Genomic DNA, 24,490 nt, shown 5'->3' with positions numbered 1-24,490 from the left:
TAGTTGATAACTTCTTCACTTAAATATCACTTAACTCACCTTGTACATTTTGTCAATAAACACCTCACTTATTCAAACAATCCTGCTTTGGTCTCTTCAGTCTCCACAACATATACCTTAGGATTGTGAGTCTAACCTCAGGGAGCATGTTACAAATACTAATCTGAAAAGTGCTGTTGCAACATCACATGTGATGCGTAGGATGGTACTGCTACCATCACATACATCACAAATAGCTTCATCACTTGAATGTGACAACTGAAGGACACAATCTATGGACCACAACATATGAATTACATCCATGTTGCCAACTTGTTCATCAATAGCTCATCACACACAACTACAACATGTCCAAGTAGGAGGTAAACAAGGGGCACACACATGAGGCAGTGGATGTCAAAAATGAGAAAGACAGTAATGTTGGAACAGAACACTGTCACAACTCAGTGTGAGAGTTGTAATGTCTGCATGGAGCATGTGTGACAAGGGGGGACATAATTGGTAATAATGGTCATCATGATTAGCCCAGGTATGACAAGCAATGGAAGACGTTGGGCCTGCACAGTACATCAATGGTAATCAGTCCTGACACTGCCATGGGGCCCAATCCTGACACAGGGTACATATGACCTCACACTTTGTACGACACGTCTGTGGAATGCACATCAGTATGGATGAGAACATATGCAGCTAGGGTTGCAGGTCCACCACACAAAAACTACAACTATTGCTAAATGTTATGAGTTTAATCAAACATTTGTGGTCAAAACATAATCTGGGTGGAATGTAGGCAGAGTATGTCAATCACAGTATATACCAAAGGTTTACACATGTTGTCAGGTAACATTTCCTAGGTAGCATTTTTCTATCATCATCAACAATGCCTGAGCTGTGTTTGTCATCTTAAATGTTATGTACTGTAAGACAACTACACAAATCACATAAATAAACACAATTCACAATCATAAACCAGAACTATTGCTTTGTATTGGGTGCCATACATGTGTGGATACAATGTTGTCACGCATGCATACATATGCATGATGTGCAACTATTTGCATATTGTTGACTCTGTAACACACAGATCAGTGTAACAGACCATTCACACCCTCATCACATTGTTGCATGGACTACCACATTTGGCCATACACAATATTCCACAGTGCAGCACAGCCCATGTTATTTGTATGTTGATAGAGGGTGCATCCATGTACAATGGAACAAAATCACGCAATCAGGAATTGAGTCAAAAAAATTTACGCAAATGCGTCTAAAACATCCATAGTATATGACACATGGGCCCTGAGCGTGAATTCCACTGTTAGAAATGGCGTCAGGTTTAATTTAAAAGGCAATGTGTAAAGTATTTGTGCAATAAATCATGCAAATGACAGTGCAAACACCACAAAAACACACCACACAGGTTTAGGAAAATATAGAATATTTATCTGAGTAGATTAAGGTCAAAATGATCACGATTTAATAAATACATGTTGAAATATCCCTTTTGTAATGTTAAATAGAGTCTTTAGTTCTTAAAAAGCAATAAGTGTCTCTTGCAAGCACAAAAGTACCTGGTTTGCGTCTAAATTATCCGCAAGGGACCGAAGAGGAGGAGATGTGTGAAAAACGGGAAGGTGCGTGTTGGTTTTTCTGGGCGTACACAGACGATGCATCGGTGCTATTCCATGCAGCAAGGGATTTGCGCACACAGGCCTGGATCCTCTTGGGGTTGCGGGGTATGTGGATTCCCCGGGGTGTGCCAGACAAAGTCACTGGAGCTGCGTCGATCCGGTAGGTGATGCAGAGAAATTTCTGTTGCACATCAGGCACTGCATCAATTGCTCTTGCAGGAAGTCAGGCTGCATCATTCTGGCTCGGCGATGCATCGATTCGGTGGGCCATGCGTCGAAGTTCCAGTTGCAATGCTGGTTAAGTGATGCAGTGATTTTCTCACTGCAGGGCTGACTGTGCATTGATTCCGGCAAGCTGTGTGTCGATATTCGCTGCACAAGGAGTTCTTTCAGAGATTAAGTATTTTTGGCCCTGAGAATTCAGGAAACAGGTGGCAAGCTCAATCCAAGCCCTTGGAGACCACTTTTTATCAGATCCAGAGGGCATCAGGCAGCGGGGCAACAGCAAGGCAGCAGTCCTTTACAGCAAAGCAGTCAGGTGAGTCCTTTGGGCAGCCAGGCAGCTTCTCTTAGCAGGTTGCAGGTTCTGATTCAGAGTTTCTTTCCCAGGAGGTATCTTGTCAAGAAGTGTCTGAATTGGTAGGGTCAGGGACCCAGTTTATATACCCAAATGTGCCTTTGAAGTAGGGGAGACTACAAATACTGGCTTATAAGTGCACAAGGTCCCCTTTCAGTTCCATCCTGTCTGCCAGGGTCCCAGTAGGGGGTTTGGCAGTTCATTGTGTGAGGGCAAGCCACTGTCCTTTGACATGTAAGTGTCAGGCTCTGCACCCTCCCAGCCCAGGAAGAACCATTAAATATACAGATGTGTGCAGGTGTGACTGAGCATCTTGTGTATAGGGTTGTCTGAGTGAAATGCACAAGAGAGCTGTCAACTTAACCCAGACCGACGTGGATTGTAAGGCACAGAGAACTTTCTAAAAGTGGCATTTCTAAAACAGTAATATTAAATCCAACTTCACCAGTCAGCAGGATTTTGTATTACCATTCTGGCCTTACTAAATATGGCCTTGTTACTCCTTTCAGATCAGAATCTACCACTCAAACAGTATACAAGGGTAGCCCTAATGCTAGCCTATGAAAGTAGCAGGTCTCACAGCAGTGTAAGATGAATTGTAGGAGTTTTATACTACCGGGACATATAAACTACACAGGTGCATGTCCTGCCTTTTTCCTACACAGCACCCTGTCCCATGGGTTACCTAGGGCCTACCTTAGCGTTGACTTATATGTAGAAAAAGATGAGTTTAAGGCTTGACAAGTACTTTTAAATGCATAGTCGAAGTGGCAGTGAAACTCCACACACAGGCCTTGCAATGGTAGGCCTGAGACATGGTTAAGGGGCTACTTATGTGAGTGGCACAACCAGTGTTGCAGGCCCACTATTAGCATTCAATCTACAGGCCTTGGGCACACGTATTGCACTTTACTAGGGACTTACAAGTAAATGGTAAATGAAATAAGCCAACTGGGTATGAGCCAATGTTACCATATTTTAAGGTAGAGAGCATATGCTCTTTAGCACTGGTTAGCGGTGGTAAAGTAAGCAGAGCCCTAAAACCAGCAAAAACAGGGTCAAAAAGTGGAGGGAGAAGGCAAAAGGTTAGGGGTGACCACGCTAAGGCTGTCAGGTCTAACATCCACCTTTGCACTCTTCTCAATGCTGATTTTCGATGAATTTGACGCATAAAGATAGTACATCAATAAAAACGACGCACATACATCATGCGTCTAAAATACCACTGCAAATATCACATGCGTCATATAAATACACGCACAACAGAAAACATGATGCATGGGGACAGAAAGTGATGTAATAGGAAATTGTGTTTACAAGCATGGTATAGTGGGTGTACATTCTACTTTCTCTGTTTACAGTATGTGCCTCTTTTGACTGTGTGGTTGTGTTCTGGATTTGAGGGTGTGATTTTCCTGTGTTTTGTATCTTGTGGTGTCTGTCCTGTCATGTTTTTACTATTTTTGTCTGTACTTTGTCCCAGTGTCTGTAAATGTGTGTGTTTTTTTATGTATAATTGTACTTGTACTGTGGGGTGTTCATCCAGAATAGTTGTCAAAATGGGTTAGCTGGGATTAGTTATTGGGCCTTAAGTTTCCTTTACATTCATTTCATTTTTTTACTTAAATACCTGTGGTCAACCTGAACTGTGATAATATGTCTGGTCAGAGGAGGCTGAGCTGGATGGGAGAGGAGGAGATGGGTGCCTTTGTGTGTCTGGTAGCCCACTACCTGCCTTTGATGATGGAGATGGGGGGCCAGGTAATATAAGGTTACCGGACCGAGGTGAGGCGTCTGCAGTGGGGCAAGGTACTCCACCACCTGAGGAGGGTGTTTCAGAGCACCAGGAATGAGCACCAGCTGAAGCATCGCTGGGGAGATCTGGTGACCAGGAAGCAGGATCTGCTTGATCATCTTGGTGTGGAGACTGTTGGCCCGGTTGGTGAGTCTGCCATTGCCATACTATTTACTGTTCACCACTCTTGAATGACAGTAGCAGATGTGTTGGAGTGCTGCATGCAATGCTTGTAGACGGGTTGCATGCAACCAGAATGAAGTGTAACTGCAACAGTCTAGACATGGAGTTCACATGTCCTACCGCATGTCCATCACAAAGTGCCTCAGGGTGCCTTGCAGGACAAGCTTAAACACCTGAATCAAATGTCTTGAAAACCACCAGGGTAGTGTCATGTATTTGTCACACAACTCCCCCTTATACACTGGAGTTCCATCCTCTGTACATTGGTCACAAATGTTTGTTGCAGGATGTAGCACTACATGAGTCTCAGGCCCGTGTAAGTGTGCAGATGTCCTCACCTGAGTGTCAGTGTCATTGTGAGTTTGTAGTGGTGTGTCTGTTGCACTGTTTTACACCAGGATAACTAGCTCACTCCTCTAAAATAGTACACACTGTAATTAGTTGTCCACTAGTAGGGGCAGTGATATGACACTAAGCATGGTTTTCCATCCATATCTTACAATTGGACCTGCCCCCTACACAATTGGTGAAGTGGCAAGATTTGAGGACCCAGATGCATCCAGTAAGCGTGATAATGTGTGTCCTGTGAAGTAATCCAGGGTTTTTTGTGAGTGAGTCATGTGTGTTGCACACAATTCTAGATGTGATAAGCTGTGAAATGATCAGATATCAAAGTAGACTGAATGGTTACATTGTGTCCCATTTAAAGGTTCCCCATGCATGAGCAGAGGGCCATATCTTGTGTGGCTTGTAGTGCTCAATGGGCAGCATTGTGTAAACAAAGTGATGACAAGCCACATGTAGGGCAAAATGTAACTAAGAAGTGCAACGCTGTGAGAATATTGGCACTGAGGCACTCCTTCATTCTCACAACACAGTGGTGCACCATTTTGAACTCAATTTTGGCATCCCTGTATTGTAATATACATGTAAGACTGGGTAGAATTGTCCCCCAGCATGGCACTCCATATTTTACACTCCACTTAAGTAAAACTTAAGTGAAATGAATAGGTGTGCTTGCAAGTCAAGGCCAGACGTGTTCAGGCATTGATATGGGTGTGTGAGGAATTGTAGTGGCAGATCAGGTATTGATGGGTGTCGACACCTGGACACATGAATGTAGATGTGATAGGCCTATGGATACCAGCTTCCCAGTTGTCGGCCCTCCATCTATGAGTGGGCATGCCTTGGTGGATGACCAGGACAGTTGAGATGATGGATAGGCCATCCCCCCTTAGGTACAGGGGGAGAGGAACACCAAAGTTGTAGATAGATGTGATGCTTACAGTGCAGGTGACAGTCTTATTGATCAGGCTTACATGTGTACCTATCAGCACTGACCCCTTAAGGTTACCAACTGCATCCCATACTCCCAATAACACATTCAAGTTACTGGTGATGTATAGTTGAAAAGGGATGGGGAATTTTGGCCATTATCTATGTGAAGTTTACACTGCCTTTGCATTATTACATTTAGCACAAAATCAATGCACACCTAATTTGTTTGGTTCCTAATCTTGTTGTGCATTGCTTTAGAATCAATGAAATGATGCTAAGGCAGTGTTGGTGTTGCATTCATCAGAGCCATTCTCTTTTCCGGAAAATGAGCTGGAGTGCATGTGCAATTAGATGTAGAATGTAAGCCAATAATCTGTACACACTCCACACAGTGCTGACATTGATGGCTGGCTGACTCAATTTAACAGCTGCCAACATGAGCAATGAGGAACTGGGGGCATTCCAGAAGAGGGCAGTCCACTAGAGACATATCCTGGCAGTGGAATCTGGGTTCCGGAGGATGGCACGCAGCTATTTTACAGAGGAATCCACTGGGGAATGGCGGGCATTCAACCAGGGGGGGCCCACACTAGTAGAGGCCATACTGAGGAGACCAAGCTCAACAGCTGTGCAGGGGGGGACCGCTGCCACCACTACAGCCCCAGCTGCAAAACCGTCCACATCTGTTCCACAGCCCATCACTACCTGCTGCCATGGACCAGAAAATGACCCAAGATCTTCAGATGGATGTGACAATGGTTCTAAAAAGGTTGGACAGTTTGGAGAAGGAGGTGGCAGCAAATAATAAAACCGTCAAGAGGGCAAAGCTGTGACTGGCTTTGTAACACTCACCCCCAGTTCTGTCCCATCCCTCCTCATTTGTTTTAAATCTTTGTAGTGGGTTTCAGGGGGTTAGTGTCAGGTTAGAGTAGGTTAGTACTTTAGTTAGGATGAGTGAGTTTGGGGGTGGATGTTGTACTTTTTACATGTTAGTTTGTAGGTGGGTGAGTGGGGGATAATGTTGGGGCATGTATTTGTTGATAAAAAAAAATACCCCAAAAGTATATATTTTTTTAGATATAGTTAGTATATGTGTAGTTTAGCATATGTTGTCCTGCATTTGTCTCTTAACTTAAGGGGGGTGCGGGCCAGTGTTTAGTGTGTGTTGTTAAATGTGTTAGGTAAGTTTAGCCTAGGGTAGTTAGCGTCAGTTGTTGGTTAAGTATAGTTAGGATAGGTTATGATAGGTTAGGATAGGTTTTCTTCATTCTTTTTATTTTAGTTTCATTCTTATTGAAAATCTTTGGGTACCCCCTTACTTGATGTGTCATATAGTTGTGTCTCAGGGTCTTCCCATGAGAACAGTGAAAATTGTGTGTTGGCCTAGGGACTCCATCCTACCTCTAGATCCCTCTCTTGACATGTTCATCACCTGTTTACAACTGAGCTGTCACATTGGCAGCTACCACACATCTACTTGTCTGTGCATCTGTGATCCAGTGTACCCACCACTCAAGCTGACTATGTAAACTTTGTATTGGACAGGTAGGTGTGGTGATTCAGTTGTCATTGTTTGGGTCCTGTGTAGGAAGCTTGGGCACTGTGGGACATCTGACAACAGCCTAAATTTTATATCTACCATGCTAAGCTGACCAGTGGCAATTACAGATGAGTTTAAGTACCTCTGTTTCACACCAATGTGCTCTACTGGTACTCCCAGCTGACACTATTGCCTGAGACCTGTTTCACAGCCTTTTCTGCTGTATGTTGTGGGTGAAGCATACATGTGCTCAACATTTTTTTACATACTCAGTGAATTGCTTGTAGGGGATGAGACCAGCATTGTCGTTCATCATGCAGGAACCTTGTGCATAGATATGTTCCCCCATATTCCTGCACTCTTGTACTGACACTCTGTGACGAAAGACATGTTATACATAACACAATTCCTAAGCATAGTAGATGTGTCACAATACACAGAGACATGCTGCTTGTGTAGGTGGTGTTTATTTACAAGTGTCGTAGTGCAATATTTACAATGTCCAGGTCTGTGACCCCATTAGTGAAATCCATACAATTGTGACACAACACAAGTCCAGGGTTGAGGGACATGTCACAGGACATGCTTGGATAAAGTGTTGTTCAATGCAGGGGAACATGATTTGCCAATTGAAAAGTGAGAGATGTTGAAGAGTGCATATCTCCAACTGTGCTAACACTTGCATGATATCAAGCACAGGACAAAGGAAAACACTGCCCATGTGGCATGGGCTGGTGCTACCGGGAACTCCTAAGGGTAAAGATGATCTCTTACACATCTTCATCCTCTTATTTGTGTGTTGTCTCCTCTGCCCTTGATGGTGTTGGTGGGGAAATAGAGGGGGCCACACACACTTCCGTGGTTGATTATGTAGACTCACAATTCCCGGCAGCTGTCCTCCTTGGAACTACATATGGCATCACTGCAGCAAGGAGGAGCTGCTGATTTTTGAGGATAGCAGCAACATCCCTGTGGTAAGCAGCCATGTCTGCCCAGAGAGAGGCTACTTCCCGGTGCATGGAGGACAGCTTTTCCTCAATCCTGCTGCTGCTAGTTTGGGAGAGCAGTTGTTTTGGCCCTCATGGCAGCAGCTATGTCCCCCAGACACTGCTGGACTCCATGCATTGGGGAGTGTGTGCCTCGTTTGGCTGCTGTCTGTTCAGTGGCTGTAACAATGCATGTGCACATACCCTCTAGGCTAACTGCTTTAATTTGCATCCCCACCCGCACCTCCTTGGCCAGCTCCTGCTGGACTCCTACCACTGTCCTCTAATAGCTGGTCTCTGGGTCCTAGGAATCCTCAGCTGCGTCGGTGCTGGCAGGTTGTACTGTTGGGGTGTTGGGTGGGCCTCTGGGATGGCTGCTACATTAATACTCCTCCTTGCAACTGGAGGTGGTGACTGGAGGTGGTGTCTGGAGGTTACGAGGACTTCTTGGAGGGTCTCATGGCTGATGGGTGTCAGCTGGTCATCCAGGTCATTGGGGTATCTAGGCCAGGCAGATCTGCAGGAGAGTCATCATCCTGTGCAATGAGATGGTGTAAAATCAGTCTATCTGTGTTGTGGCAGTTGACATGTCATGTCACTGACTTGCTATTGGAGGCTCATTGTCATCTTAGTTCCCAAACATTGTTGCTGTACATCATGGTTGCAGTCTATCAGCCCTATGCCCCACCTGCGTGTCACATGAAGGGAAGCCCAGTTGGCGCAATTGGCTGAGTCATATCTTCTAGGTGTGATGTATATCCTTTTTGTGGCTTGACAGCATCTTGTCGTTGACAACCCTCCCTATGCATCCATTTGATTGGTGAGGCCTTGCAATGGGTGTTGCTGTGCTCATGCCACAGCACCACATATGGCAATTTTCCCAGTCTCAGTCTTACATTTTTCACATACACCCATGCGGAGCTGAGACCTTGCACCACCCCAGGGATGGCATTACCAGGACACTATGCTCTTGTTACCATTGATAGCTCCTCATGTTGATGTATGTGCATGTGTGCTACATTTCACATCACTCATGGACCTAGCAGGGTTCAATTTCTTCTTCTGTCTGTGCAGGTGGGTTCACCATCCTACACACCTATGTCCTCCCCTTCAATGCAGCCCTCCATGTACTGTGATACATGAGATGCAGCATGGTGGCAGTGCAGTTAATTAGACACAGGCACAGGGGAAGACCCAGGGATGGCCAGCATGGGTATTACATTTCTGCTATGTACATTATGTATGTGACAGTGCCTGATGGTAAATGAGTCTATGGACATAGACAGTTAATAGGAGTTAAACTTAGGTCAGGGCCTGAAGCTAGTTTGATGGTGATTCTGCAGGTAGTCACACTGGTCCCTCATTTCAAGCGTGTCAGTCCTATGGGCACCTAACTGCCATTGTCTGTTTGAGCAACCCCCAACAGCACAGGTGGTATTGTCAACTGTTGTCAATGGGGAAGGCCGCATGGGCCAATGTCCTGGCACTGGCAGGTTTCCAGAAGCTTACGGACGGCAATGCCAGATGTCCCATGACCCTAGACCAGTATTACATTCAGTGCTACCCTCCAGGTCTGTTTCTGCATTTCCACCAGCCTCTGCATGGTGGTGACAACCCCATGCAAAGGTTAGTGGTGATGTGGTGTGCCCCTGGGTGCCGCTGCACAGCCCATGAACCTGACAGGGGCAGAGCAGGGGGTCCCATGCCCTGGCCCTTTGACCTTTCCACTGTTTGATTGGCAGGGCTAAGTGCAGCTTGTCCTGTCAGACCCAATGCACCCCAGGACTGGCACTGACACTATTTGATCCATCAATAAGTTGTGCTAAGTGCCCCACAGAGCTACCATGAGCAGACAGATTTCCGCCCGCCATCCCAACATGTGACTCATACTGCCAAGCGCAAAGGGTACACTGTACTGGCAGTCTTAGCAACACTAGACTTGCCCATGCACCATTCCCCGCCTGTCAATGTGGAATTTCACACCATTATGTTCACAGTCATACCCCATGTGTTGTATGTGTGTGTTTATTTCCCTATTCATATGTGGTCCACATGGTTGTGTCAGAGCAGTTGTGGGCTCAGCCTGTGACTGTTGTGACCTACTGTTTGCTATCTGTGGTACATATTTGCGGTGTGGCACATTTCTGTTCAGCATCAAGATGTGTGGTTCAACACTACACCAGTTTAGTTGGTTTGGGTAGTGGCATGTTACCAATGATACAGGACTAGCCTGCTATTCCCCCAGCGCTTGCTCAGATCATTGTTCCCTGCACCTAGGGGGCATCCTGACTGCATGATGGAGTGGTGGCTGCTTTATGTGGATGTGTTAACAACGTGCGGGTGGTGGTGCTACCGGCATATGTCTTGGTACTTTTGGGACAGTTGCAATGACTTGTGTGCTGTCAGATGCAGCACACATGTGTTTGGGCAATGAGGCAAAGCAGTTGCAAGGTGTTACTGCAAGGGACACCACCATGACGTTACCCACGGAATGGTATTGACTGACTACTTAGTCTCTGAATTATTGGTCGTGTAGGGTTGATATGACTACATATAAGGGGTGTTGTGATGACACAACCAGAGGCAACATGATTATACATGCTATCTATCCCATGTGCTGCATATGTACATGTAGGTATTTAGGCCTGGTGAATTACATATGTCCAGGTTGTGTATGTGTTATGGTGCATGGCACTACCAAGGTGTAGGTACATGTGTGGCTTATGTCAGCATGGTGCAATGTGATTAATGTGCAATGTGTCCCTCTGCACTACTTTGACATGCATTGTGTGAGTCCTATGCATTATGCTTCCCTCTTCTTGCACTTGACATTTTTGCATTAATTTCCCCCATGCAACTTAGCCTGCATTTGTGGTGTTTCTTGGTAGTCTGCGTTGTTCTGTCCTGCGATTCCTGTGACAAGTTACTCCTGGATGACTGCTGCAACCTTCTCCTCCATCTCGTCAATGTCCTTTTGTGGTGCTGGACTCCCACCTCCAGTTTGCACTGCTGCATTCCTGCTCATTTTTTCCTTTGTCCTTCGCTTGCAGTCATGCCAGCGTTTCTTGCACTCTGTTACGTTTCTCCTGACCTCTGACTAACATCTGCTGCCAAATTTCCTCTCTCCTTTCAACTGGCAATTTTGAGGTGATGTAGCGTTGATGTTGATGCTCCGTCACCTCTCTCACCAGTATTTCATGCTCCTCAGCTTTGAAACAACACTTTCTCTTTTTCTTCTCCCTCCCCTGGTTCTTGTGTGTGTCCTCCTGGCTGGTTGCTGGTTGATTGGGGTCTCACTGGGGTCTCTCCTGGCTTTCCGTTAGCAACTGTATTTGATGCTATTGCGGCCAACAATGATGCATTTCTGTTTTACAACATGTTTACGTGTCGTAAAATGGATTAGAGTCATTTTTTCGGTGTTAACGTCTTTTTGCCTTATGACAAGGCATAATGGTTAACATCGAGAAAAATGACTTTAAACAATTTTTAGCGCCACCCACTGTCATAGTATAAATATGATGCCCGTTGGCGCTAAATATTGACTCTAGTCTGTGCTAAACATTTTGACTCATAACTGCATTAGCGCAGTTTTGCATCACAAAGTATAAATCAGGGACCATGGTAAGTAGGGAAAGTATAGCTAAGTATTTTTTTTTAATTAAGGTACCATAGGGGGCCCAACTTGGGGCCCTCTGCATGGTACAGGGTGCAATGGCCATGCCCAGGGGATGCTAGTCCCCTGTGCTGGTCATTGGGGTGGTGGGCATGACTCCTGTCTTTTCCAAGACAGGAGGCATGTGGTGTGGATGGTTTTGCGTCAGAAAATGATGCTAGGTTGGTTAGAGGCACTTTCTTTGCCTCTAACCAGCCTAAAGTCATTTTTTGGTGCAAAACCCCCTTCCACCCATACAGCCACCCTCACCCGGCTAACGTAATTTCTTTACGCTAGCCCACCCTTTGCACCAGCTTGCACCATTCCATAAATATGGCGCCCAGCTGGCACTCAGAAATGGCACAAGCCGGTGCTAATCTTTTTGATACAAAATTGTGACAGTGCAGTTTTGCATCAAAAACTATAAATATGCCCCCCAAAGTGCACTGATGCCACTGGCTAATCTTAACCCACTTGCTAGACACCCGGGGCATAATTATACTTCAGTTACTCCGAATTGCAAATTTTTTATAACGCAAATTCAGTGCGAAACTAACTCCATATTTACATTTTGACGTTAGACATGTCTAGCGTCAAAATATTGGAGTTTGCACCGTTTTTTAGATGCATGAACCTACCTTTGCGTCAATGAGATGCTAGGTAGGTGTTCCTAGCTAAAAAATGGTGCTAGCCCCATAGCCCCATATTTGTCCCTCCATGCTAAAATGAAGCACGGGTGGGAGGAGGGACTAAATAATGGTGCAAAGCCTGCTTTGCACCATTATTTAACGCCTGAGTCAGACCAGGTGTTAGGGGACCCATTTCTATGGTTAAACACCATGGAATGGGTCCACAGGTGGCCTCCTCAGGTCCTAGGAACACCCCCACCCACACCAGAGGGGCACCAGAGGATGGGGGACCCCATCCCAGGTAAGTAGGGTAAGTATAGGTAAGTAGTACAGTTTTGCATCAAAAAGTATAAATATGCCCCCCAGTGTGCACTAATGCGCTTGTGGTCTGTAGCCATGACACAGCAACATTTAAAAAATAGTACTCCATAAATTCGCGATACCCCTTTCCCTTCCCATTCTCTAAATGAATCACTTCTGTGGTTACAGCTACTCCTTAGTGAACAAAGACTTGATAGTGGGATGTTGTGTTTGTTTTCTTTGTGATGATCCTGCCTCAAATGACTTCCCTGCAGGAGGCAGGTGGCTTGGACTCTGGTGCAGCTCCGGTAGCCCTCTTTTGCTTGTGTAAAGCTGAGGATGCTGCAAAAAATGACTACACAATATATGACAGGGCTACTTTGCATGATGACAACATCTTCATTATTACCACCTCCTTCTATCTTTTTGACATCAAGTTCTTTTCTCATGGCAGCAGCTACCATTTTGAGGTGCTGTTCCCACACAACCAGATGTAAATATTTTGTATGAGCTAGTACGACCTCAATTAACAAAACATCTGTATTTGTAATGTGCATGTTCACCCCTTGGGGCATTTAAGCAATGAATAATAGGAGTTTTTGTTACACAACTCAGCAATACTCATTCTATTGATTTCAGCAGGATGAAAGACTGGGTGGACTTGCTGGGAATCGGGGGGCATGAGGTCAAACATAGGTTTCTGGAGTGAATGCATTAGTACTCAAACCACCAAACCTATCTACCATAATGCCCAACTAGGTTTCCATGAGGTACTAGCTTGAGGCAAATTGTGCAGTCTGTAATGTGGTCCTTTTGTGGCCTCTTTCTAAAGAATATGTTTGCAAACTGTGGAGGAGAGCTTCCCTATTGACTAAATGCAAGAAGTTGTGGTGTAGTTAGGTGAATGTATTCGCCTTTCTCTAGGGCAGACAGCAATTGTGGTATGGATTGTCGTTTCTGCAGGACTTTGGGTGTTTGAAAAGAAAGAAGGTGGAGTTGATGATGCTACAAGAGTAGGTTGAATAAAAGTGATCTGCATGTCTTCTAGGTCACTCTTTTCATGAACAATCACTGCTTCATTACCACTTACATCTAGGCTTAAAGAAAATCTCAGTTTCTTTTCTTTTTTTTCTTTTCTTTTCTTTTCTTTTCTTTTCTTTTCTTTTCTTTTCTTTTCTTTTCTTTTCTTTTCTTTTCTTTTCTTTTCCATGGCAGGACTTAAGGGGTCAACTCAATGTGAACAACAATATCCGAAGGACATCTTGGACAATATGGTTTAGATTTGGTGGTGATAGTACTACTGTTAACACTGGAGTGATCCTTCTTCCAAAATCATCTATTTCAGAAGATGGAAAAACAGGCATGCCATCTTGTGCACCTTGGTGGAAAAAGGATGATGGTTTGATTCCGGTAGTAGCAACATACTTGTTCTCCTCACTGGCTTCTTTTTTGGTAGGAGCCTCGTTCTTCGGATCAAGCTTCTTTACTTGTTAATGATCAGCAGCTTGTGCAGTGGCACTAAGCATAGATGTGTCTGTACTGTGGTGTTTGCTAATTCAAAGCCTTTTTTCCATCCCAGTCTCATCTTGTTTATCAGCAGGCAATGTAAAATAAGAAGGAAAACAGTCAGGTTTGGCCTTCCTGGTTAACACAATACACGCTACCATCATCATTCTAACAATATTATATCCACATGTAAGCTAACTCTTTTGATAGACAAGGAAGTCCTTAATTTCAAATATATCAACTTAATGAAACCTTGTGTTTCTCTAGCCCCTAATGGATCCTCATGAAAGATTGGAGAGGCTATCAAAAAATAATTACATTATTTATAAAAATACACACTGGTTTCACAAAATGGTATTTGATCACATGGAATGGAGGAGATGGCATGGAGAACTGAGAAAAAATTGCGGTCTCTGAGGAACACATTTGCTTCATTAAAAATGGTTGCCCAAATGGCAAGTTAAAAAGGGCACATAGATAACAAACAGAAAGTCCCTTCCTATAAAAAACACACTCCTACAACACAATTGTGGTCAAACACTTGGCAAAGAAAGACGGAGCTGTTAAGAAAGGAGAAATGGCTGCACTGGCTAGTGCCCACAGTCAGGAAAAATATGCATACAAATACTCACAAAAATGCCTTGGTCCGTCCGTGGGCCCAGAGACACCACAAGTAAAGCAGCAACAATAATGTAAATAAATTCAACCAAGATCATAAATACAATAAAAGCACAGCAAAATTAAAACTGTCGAAAAAGATTAAAATAAATCTTAATTATCCCCAAACTCAAATTGCCCTAGGCAGCAATTACACCCGCAAGATACTTTTAAAAGTCTCAAAAAAGCACAGTAATACATCTCTACTTACACACACAAACTTACACCCAAAATGGTAAGAAAGTAAATGAGAAAGAAGGTGATGTGGATTGAAGAAGAATGTCTGATGACATGGGCTTGCAGCTACTTCTACCAAAACCACAAACAGACACATGCAACCCCAAAAAAACTTAGGCCCAGATTTAAGAGGGCCTAGCACAATTCCAATGCCACATTAGTGTAATTTTTTTACGCTAATGTTGCGTTGGAAGGCCAAAAATGCCATGCTATATTTACAAAGTATCACAATGCTTGCATTGCGGTACTTTGTACCCCTTGCCCGGCATTATGTGTGAGCCAGGCATGAGGTATGCAATGGAGGGGTTCTGGTGCTACGGGGGCTGAAAAAATCGTGCAAAGACATCTAAAAGATTTTCTTTTCATCAGTTTTATTGCCATTTTTAACACATGCTTAGAGCAGGCATTAAAGGGAGGCTCCCATTGTTTTTTGAATGGTTCTCTGGGTGCTTTGCAGGATTAGTGTCAACATTTTTTACACTAATCCTGCAAAGCGCCGGACTAGCCCCAAAAATTATGACGCTAGTACCCGTGACCTATCGCCATGGTGTGTCGTATTTTGACACATAGTGGCGTTAGGGGGGCACTAAGGTGCACAAGAAAAGTGGCACTGCGCTAGGTGCAGTGCCACTTTTCATAAATCTGCCCCTTAATTTGGAATGACTCCAAGGCCAACCTCAGGCCTCTATATTATTAAGAACATATAATAAGAAGAAACTAGAAAATAAGAAAGTAAAGTGTCTCATTTTTGTGTACATAAACCAAAGGTGACATACTGGAGATTAAGAAAATATGTATAGCGCACCAGCTGTGAGAATGTGAAAAGAACTTTAAAACACATCAATGGTTAACAGAAGATGTGCCCCCAAAAAGTAAAGCAGCACAATATAATTTCAAATCTGGACAAAATACACACAACTGCAAAGAAAATGAGGAAATATAAATAACCCCAAGCTTCGATCATCGAAATGTGTCCATTGCCAAGAATGCTTATGCTGTTTTCTCACATTGGCCTGGCTGCTATCTCTACTCCAAACTCAGGATTTCCAGCAACAAAAAAACAACAAAGAAAAACAATGTAAAATATGAACAAACTAGTGGCGCCTCCCACCAACATTTTGCAAACTGCTGCAATGAACTTGCTCGATTATTCAAAAAGTAAAATTAAAAATTACAAGGGTGGAAGATGCAGCAGAGATTGCAGACAAAGGATGAATGAAGCTTTCCCTCTGAATCTACAGCAGCCTAACCATCTATAGCACTTACCCCTTAAAAAATACATTCACTTAAAATAAATCCAGTTGATTATTGGTGACCCATGTTAAACAACAGCCATTCGCACTTAGTTTGATCGTACTGTTTCCATGCTTCTACATTAGGATATTTACCTGAACAGACATGTTATTTACATGACTTTGTGTAATAGTGTAATCTTGAGCATTATGTATCACATACAGAATATAAAACGCTGCCAATAACACAAGATTACACCGGAACTTAATTATAGTGTGCTTTCTGTAGGATGGCCCATAGAAGTATAGTTTCCATAGCTGAGCGGAAGAATTAAAAAAACAGTGGCCCCACAGATTAATTCACAGAGTAGAATTATTTTTTTGGGGGTACATAGGCCAAAGGTTACATGCACTGAAGAGGTCAGTGATAAATCAATGACAGGTATGGAAATGAATTAATCCCAAAAATAATATGTAGTTAGACCTAACACGAAAACCAAAGGATGAAACCACCCATTAATCATCATTTTGCATACTGTATTGAAATTATATAATAGGGTTCTTTTATATAATGGAGCATTTGCAGTATAGTTCAACATGAAACTAGTGCTGATGGTGCTGTACACAGTTAAAAGAGTACCCTTGTTGCTTGTTTTTATCAGTACAACCAAAAAAGCTAAGGACAAGTTATAGTTTCCATCATGGAGTACGAAGATGAATATCCTTGTGCACACCGCCTATATTATCCAACAGTCACCATGATCGATACATACTGTCTGTGCGTCTCATCAGGGCTTAGGGCCTAATTACGAGTTTGGCGGTCTTGTGAAGGCCAAACTCATGGTGGCAGTCGGAGCACAGCACTCCTAGCGGTCTGACCGTCAGATTATGATTCTTTCAGTCAGTTATCCAGGAGACAGCTGCCACCAGCAGGATCATAGATCCCGATGGGTTGGTGGCTGTCAGAGCTGTGGTAAGCCACAGTGGTGCGGAGTTTGGCACTGCCATGCTGATCATGACTCCACTTTCTGCCAGCCTTTCCAAGGCAGTTCCACCATCATGGAGAGGATGGCGGAAATCCAGTGCCCTGCACTGGCCACAACCATGTCATGGGCAGTGCAGGTGGCCTCCTGGGGAAGGGAGCGGAGGCCAATGTCTCCCACTGTTTCCACCAGGCTTCACAGTGGAAACATTGTAATTGCGATGTTTCCACCAGCCAAAACATCATAATATGACAAGAATGAGGACGTCCCGCTAATGGCAGCCTCACCCGCCGTATTGACGGTCTCAGCGGCAATGCAACAGAGGTTATAATGAGACTCTTAGCCCAGTAGATTTTTATCTGATGATCATGATAGTGGACTTGTCTTGTTCCTCTTGAATTATGCTGCTTCTGTGGTTCTGCCTCCAGTAACGGAATTTACAATGAAGAGACCCTTTTGCTTGTTACTTCAAGCCTCATTTGTCTGATGGGTCATGCCCTGCTAATGAAGTCCCCTACTTGGGTGAAGCTATACGTTTTTTAGTGCGGTATGTTTGTGCCAAAAAGTAATGCAAGAAACAGACAAATCACTATTTATTCTTGAGGAGTATTTTTGATAAATTTTAAGAATCATTTATGAAATTTCACACATTCTTAAAGGAAAATCTACATTTTGCACAACATTTACGTACATGTTTGCCGTACCCCAATTGTATCAATCCACAATATCATTGCATCACTTTTGATAAATTCCACCACCATTTCCAACCCCATCATGCTATATGAATGCTGAGGGCTGTATTCCTATAGAATCTTTTTAAAACTGATATTACATATTTTAAATTTAGAGCAATCTCCAACATTAATATTTTTTTAGTTAATTACTTTTTGCTACTTCCTAAAGGTTCCATTTGGTTGCCTATTATGAGCTCAGGGACTTGCCTCGTTCTTTTATAAAACGGCCTGATGCCTGTTTAACTTGTTTAACTTATTTACATTTGTATCATCAATAGAAGACTCTGGTGTAGAGATAGTTAGGGCCTGTTGAGTTGTTGGTTGCACTCATGGAAACCCCAACGGTTTTCAATATTGGTGTTTCGGCATTTAACTTCTCATGTATTGTGAGACTCCTAAAAAGAGTTTAGTGGGAGAATGCAGCACCAGCTGTTGAACGGGTCAGTGACCCAGTCTTCAGCTTAGCTGCTGTACCTCACATGTTGGACACCAAGCAGCTCTACCCCATACCATGACACCAGCATTGGGGTTCATCATTAAGGTGAAGTAGACTCAGGGGCAGCAGAGATCAGCAGTGAAGAAATCTGTTGGATCATACATTTTTGTAATCCTTTTAGGGCACCAAACATCAGCATTTGGTGACATTTATACTCATGTTGAAAAGCCTAACATAGGAAAAAAGCTGAACTGATACATATTTTAAAAGTGTTTACGTTTATATTTATGGGGAATGTTGTGCCTACCAGAACTGACAATGTACTAACAAGATTCAAACAAAGTTCAAATAAATTGTTCTTTGTTTTTCTAGTGCTCACAATAGTTTGCATTTAGTGTAGGGGTGGGCGAAGAATTCCACTCTGCTGGCGGAGTTTGTGGAGTTTTCCCCACCCACGATGAGTTCTGAAAAACTCCTGGAAGAGAAGCAGAGTGGAGTTTTTTCTCGCCAATGTTAAGTTGTTGAGCAAGTGAAATTGCTAAGTTGTCGAGCACGAGCGAGATTTCTGAACGTGAGTGGGAGGCCTCAACTGTTTGTGATGAGAAAGCTGCCACTGACGTTGAGCTTGTGGAGCTCCGCTCATGCGGATGAGTTTTTTTGGCACTTCCCAGGCCTAATTTAGTGTAAGTTTGAGTAGTAGTGAAAGAGACTATGGTGAAGTGAATCCAGCTGTTGAGTGAAGTGAATGTGACATCAGTTGTAGTGTGCTGAGATAGGTCGGTTAGTGAGCTGTTGCACACATATTGGTGGACAATGCTGCGTTGCCATTGAATGAGAACAGCTTGCAAAAAGTGGTGTGGGATTGAATTTATCTCCTGGTTTTGTTGAAATTTGTATTGTTGTTTGAAAATTAGTGAAAAATGACATTTTTTAAAGCTTTAAGAAGTGCGCTGAGAGGACATGTGTGTATTCCAGTTCATGAAGTGGCAGAGGTGAGGAGTTTCAGCATGCATTTGGGTCAAACAATGGTGTTAGATCACTGAGAAAGAGTGTTCATTAGCTTTTCACTGTTACAGAACCTCTAATTTGAGAATTTTAGAAATCTTGTTGAGAATATTATGTGAATTAAAGCCTCCTCCGAGACCTGCACAATTTGAGGTTTTAGCTCTCTGGGAACTTATTGCCAGACAAAAAGAAACTGCAAAATTTCAGAATAGAATGAGGAGAGCAGAAACAACACTTGCAGAAGCTAGATGGATTGAGGAACAGAAAACATGGAGAAGAAAGCCATTAGATGGAGTGAGAATGTTTTCAGTTATTATAAAAGAAGATGATGGAAGTACAAAACCTAAAACAAAAAAGAAGCTGACAGAAAAGACAGCAGATAAGGGTAAACAGATAGCAACACCTGAGAGTGACTCACAAGATGGGATTATGAATCAGCTTTTATTGAATCGTTCTCCTCCATGGCATTCAATCGAGAGAGTAGTTCATAATGTATCCCCAACTGTGCCAACTTCTCCAATTTCACAAAGCCCAATTCAGGTAGCCCATGTACACCTGTCAGTTCAGTAACACAAGTGTCTGCAATTTATTCACCAGTTCGTCTTGTCAGTAAATCACAGCACAGCACAGCACATTACAAGCCCAGTTCTGAATCAGGTAATGCCAAGTACAAAAATGATTCAGATGGTATCAACACCTAATGTGATGGAACCTGTGAAAATTTTAATTAGAACTCGACTATACTCATGTATACTCCAGTACAGAAAACCCTATTATTGACCCAAATCAATCAGGACAGACATTTAGTACAGTATTAAAAGGTCAAAGTGCTGGGATGCCAATTCCTCAGGTCCAGACAAATTTGAAAGGACAAGATGCACTGACAGTCCCTGTAACCTTTGGTCGCGCTGTTCCATTGTATACATCAGGTAAGTCTGGAAGGAACCTTCAGACTCAAAATCCCATATCTGCAGAGGTGTCACTATATGATATGCAGAGATCGGTATATTCAGCTAAGTCAGAAACAGAGATATTGGTTTTGTTTGTTCCAACTTTAACCCCTACACAAATTGAAAATACCAGTCAAATAATCATTCAATCAAGACGAATAGTAGAAGTGAGATGTCCACAGGCAACTACATTTCCACATATGCCCACACCAGATCAGATTACCAGTATGCATTGTAATACCCCACAAAATATTACACTTAGGAGTATTAGTTCACAAGATTTTTCAGCACAGCAGTTGACTGAGTGTTGAACAGTTTGAATGGAGCACCAGGTACAGTAAACAACAGTGTCAGAACAGAAGAGACCCCAGAAAGAAATAGGGCAGTGATTGTGCCAGATTAAAATTAGAATTAAATGAATAAATCAAGGGAACAGCTGGAAAGATTGGATACCTGCAATGAAGAAGAATTGGGCTTTATGCACAAAGATGTTACTCACCATACAGGACTGACATATGAGAAATTAGTAGAATTTTCTGAAAAATACAATGTGGATTTAGACTAGTCAAAGCCTTAGGAAGGAGTTACAGATTGGAATTTAGTTCCAAAGGCATTGCAAACATAAGATCACCCAGAATGAGAAAGCACAATAAAGAATGAATTATGAACATTCGAACATGGGGAGCATAAGATAAATGGGAAGGAAGATGGACAAAGGAAAGCAAAATAGAATTTGCCTCCAGCTAGAGCAAATCAGGTTGATGAGAGATCAAAAATGCTACCAGTGAGGGAGATTCTAGGTGGAGGTGCTGTACCTGTCCCATGGAGCAGACGTGACAACATGTCATTCACAAATGATTACCTGAGATTGAGGGAGAAGCCAGTAGAATGGTATAAGCAAACAGAGAGGTTTGTGAAACTTCCAAAATGCCTGTGGAAAGATTTGAATACAATATTGGACATTGTGGTTCCAGTCGATTTATGGGTTAGTTGCAACAGAGTGTTGATTGGCCAACTCATGAACCACCGAGAGATCCAGTAACAGGTGCACCATCTGAAGAAGTGATGAAAGGGTATAACAATGTGATTGAGTTTCTGAAAAACAAAGTTTCCCCAAAAGATGTTGAGTGGCAAAGATTGACAGGACAGCACAGGAAACAAAGGATTTGATTAATTCCTATTATGAGAGATTGCTGCAAGCATTCAAACAGCATAGGGGGTCAGAAGTTATTGAGCCAAAAGCCATGAGTCATTTTGTGTTTAGATTTGTGCAAGGATTGAAACCAGAAATTGGCAACATGATTCAGAATCATTTGATTAGTTGATAGAATAAATTAATTGATGAAGTACTGCAGCATGCTAGTTACTGTAGCGATGAAAATGAATTGAAGCAGAGAATGTTGAAGGACAAATTGAGGGGGGATGAAAATTAAATCTGTCCAGATAGGAACACAGTGTCCGCAAATGATGGTGAACAATAGTGCAATGCAATGTGTGAAACCACAGGGTCGCAACGTGCCTCAGTTTAGAGGTGGAGGACATCGTGTTCAGATAGATTATAGTGGTAAGGTGGTTGATATTCAGTCAATGAAAAAATTGAGTCCATGTCATGCTTGCTGTAGTTTCTGGCACTGGAAACAGTAGAGTCCACACTGTAATGTGAAACAATAGGTGCAGAATGGTGGTGTTGCTCTGACTTTGAACAATAGTCAAGTTCAAATCCGAAGACCCTGAATTCAAAATGTGACTGTTCCTACTGAATGACAACAGATGGAGGTCCCCCAATGGATTCAAGTCCCTCAGCAAATGCAGGTTCTTCAAACCCAATGCAACAGCTGCAAGTGATGGTTCTTCAGCAAAATATGAATCAGGAGCAAACACAAATGTGAATTAGTTAGTAACTCAATACCCATTCATTGATTTTAGTGATGAAGAAGTTTCAGAAACATATAACAGTGAAAGTTCCTATGAGGAGGAATGCATGTTAGAAGCATCCTTCGTGGTGATCAATGTGTTCCTATGTAAATGCCAATATTATGGACATGGCGTTTCATTCATGGTTGACATTAGAGCAACACGTTGCACTGTCAGAACTGCAGAAGCACTAAATGTGCCACCATCAGGAAGAAGAGTTCAGGTGGTAGGAGTGGCAAATCAGAAGATGACTAATCAAATTACAGGACATATCCCAGTTAAAATAGGGTCTTTTGAGGACTGTCACCAATCTGTGGTTTGCCATTCAAGTCATGTGAGCTTGTTAGGATGTGATCTATTGTGTAAGCTAAATTGTTCCATTAACTGCACCCGCAAAGGAATAGCAATTCAGACAAATACTGATGATGAAACATCCAGCACAATTCATTAAATGTACACTCTCATTTCATTGTTTCCAACGATGACAGGATTTACCCAATGAGTTACAAGAGACAGTTATGATTAAACTTTGGGATTTATCAGGAAAATATATTGGACTTATAAGAGGAGTTGAGCAAGTTAAAATCACAGTGAAGCCAAATTAGGTGTTTCCCAGTAGTTGCTGGACTTACCACCGTAATTGAGAATTTTGTTGAACCAAGGTGTCCTGAAAGAGATCATGGGAAGGCCCTGTAATTCCCCTATTTTGGGACTACAGAAGCCCAATGGAAAATACTACAGAGTCCAAGATTGAGAAAGGTGAACAAGATTCTTGTCCAGTGGTACCAAATCCTGCAGTGATTTTGTTCCAGATTCCTTGTGAAGCAGAATGGTTTTCTGTCATTGAAGTGTGTCAGCCATTCTTTTCCATTCTACTCCATGTAAAAAAGCCAATACCTTTCTGCTTTTAAATTCAAAAGCTGTGTTTTTCATGGTGTGCTACACCCCAGGGGTATACAGAGCCACCATCCATTTTTAATCAGGTCTTGAAAAATAATTTAGAGTCCCTTAAAATGCAAATTTATTCAGTCCTAGTTCAGTGTATTCATGACTTGATGGTTACATCAAACTCACGTGAAGCCTATAGAAGAGATACCATTGCCTTGTTGAATCCCCTTGGAGAGAATGGCTATAAAGCATCCCCTATAAAATTACAGAGAGAAGTGAAGTACTTAGGTCACTACATAGAAAAAGGTGCAAGAAAGGTGTCCCAAAAGAGAATATCAACAATCTTGCAAATGAATCTCTCTGTAACACAAAGAGAAGTCAGAATGTGCCTGGGAATGGTCGGCTATTGCTGCCAGTGGGTCCTGATTTTTTTTATTTTTGTCCCAACCTTTATTGAAACTGACACACAGGGAGGTGTCAGATCTGACCATTTGATGATATATAAATGAAAGCTTCCTCTGAGATGAGAGAAAGTATGTGCCATGCCCCAGCTCTGGAAATGCCTGATTACAACAAATGTTTTTCTTTATTTTGTTTTGAAAGAGATGATTGTGCACTTTTTTGTTTCATGCAGTTACATGGAGGGGCCAACAGACCAGTGGCTTATTTTATTGCCACACTGGACCTTGGAGCTGCTGCTTTGCCCAGCTGTTTAAAATCAGTTGCAGCGACTGGTGTCAGCATAGACCAGTGCAAAAGCATTGCCATGGGCACCCCCTGAACATTTTTATTCCCCATTCTGTTGAAGTCCTTTTGACACAAACTAAAACTCAGAGCTTAAGAACAGGAGGTTCTTCAACCGAATGCAACTTGATTTCATTGAGATGCCTGTTTGCAATTAATTTAAATATGTGTTGGTGTGTGTGGTTTCACATTGGATTGAGGCTTATCCAACCAGCAGGAATTATAGCCTTACAATTGAAAAGCTGCTTTTAAGGGAATTGATCCCTCAATTTGGGTTCCCGGCCTCTTTGGAATCAGACCGAGGATCTCATTTTAATAATGAGATCATAAAATTATTATGTGTAGCAATACTAAATGAGCAAAGATTGCACTGCAGTTACAGACCAGAGGCCTCTGGATTGGTCAAGCAGATGAATGGAGCTCTAAAGTCTGACTACCTAAAGTGTGCGCATCTACAATTTTGAACTGGCCAGATGCATTGCCAGTTGTTCTGATGGGCATACGTAGCACACTCAACAAAAAGAAAGCACTGTTCTCCCATGAAATACTTATGGGTCATGCTATGAGGTTACCAGCTGTGCCTGCAAATGCACTTGTGAACCTTTCAGATGACATAGGGCTGGACTATTG

The sequence above is a fragment of the Pleurodeles waltl genome, chromosome 6, assembly GCF_031143425.1.
Source record: "Pleurodeles waltl isolate 20211129_DDA chromosome 6, aPleWal1.hap1.20221129, whole genome shotgun sequence".
NCBI lineage: Eukaryota > Metazoa > Chordata > Amphibia > Caudata > Salamandridae > Pleurodeles > Pleurodeles waltl.
The sequence above is the reverse complement of the archived record's forward strand: the minus strand, read 5'-3'. Positions refer to the sequence as shown.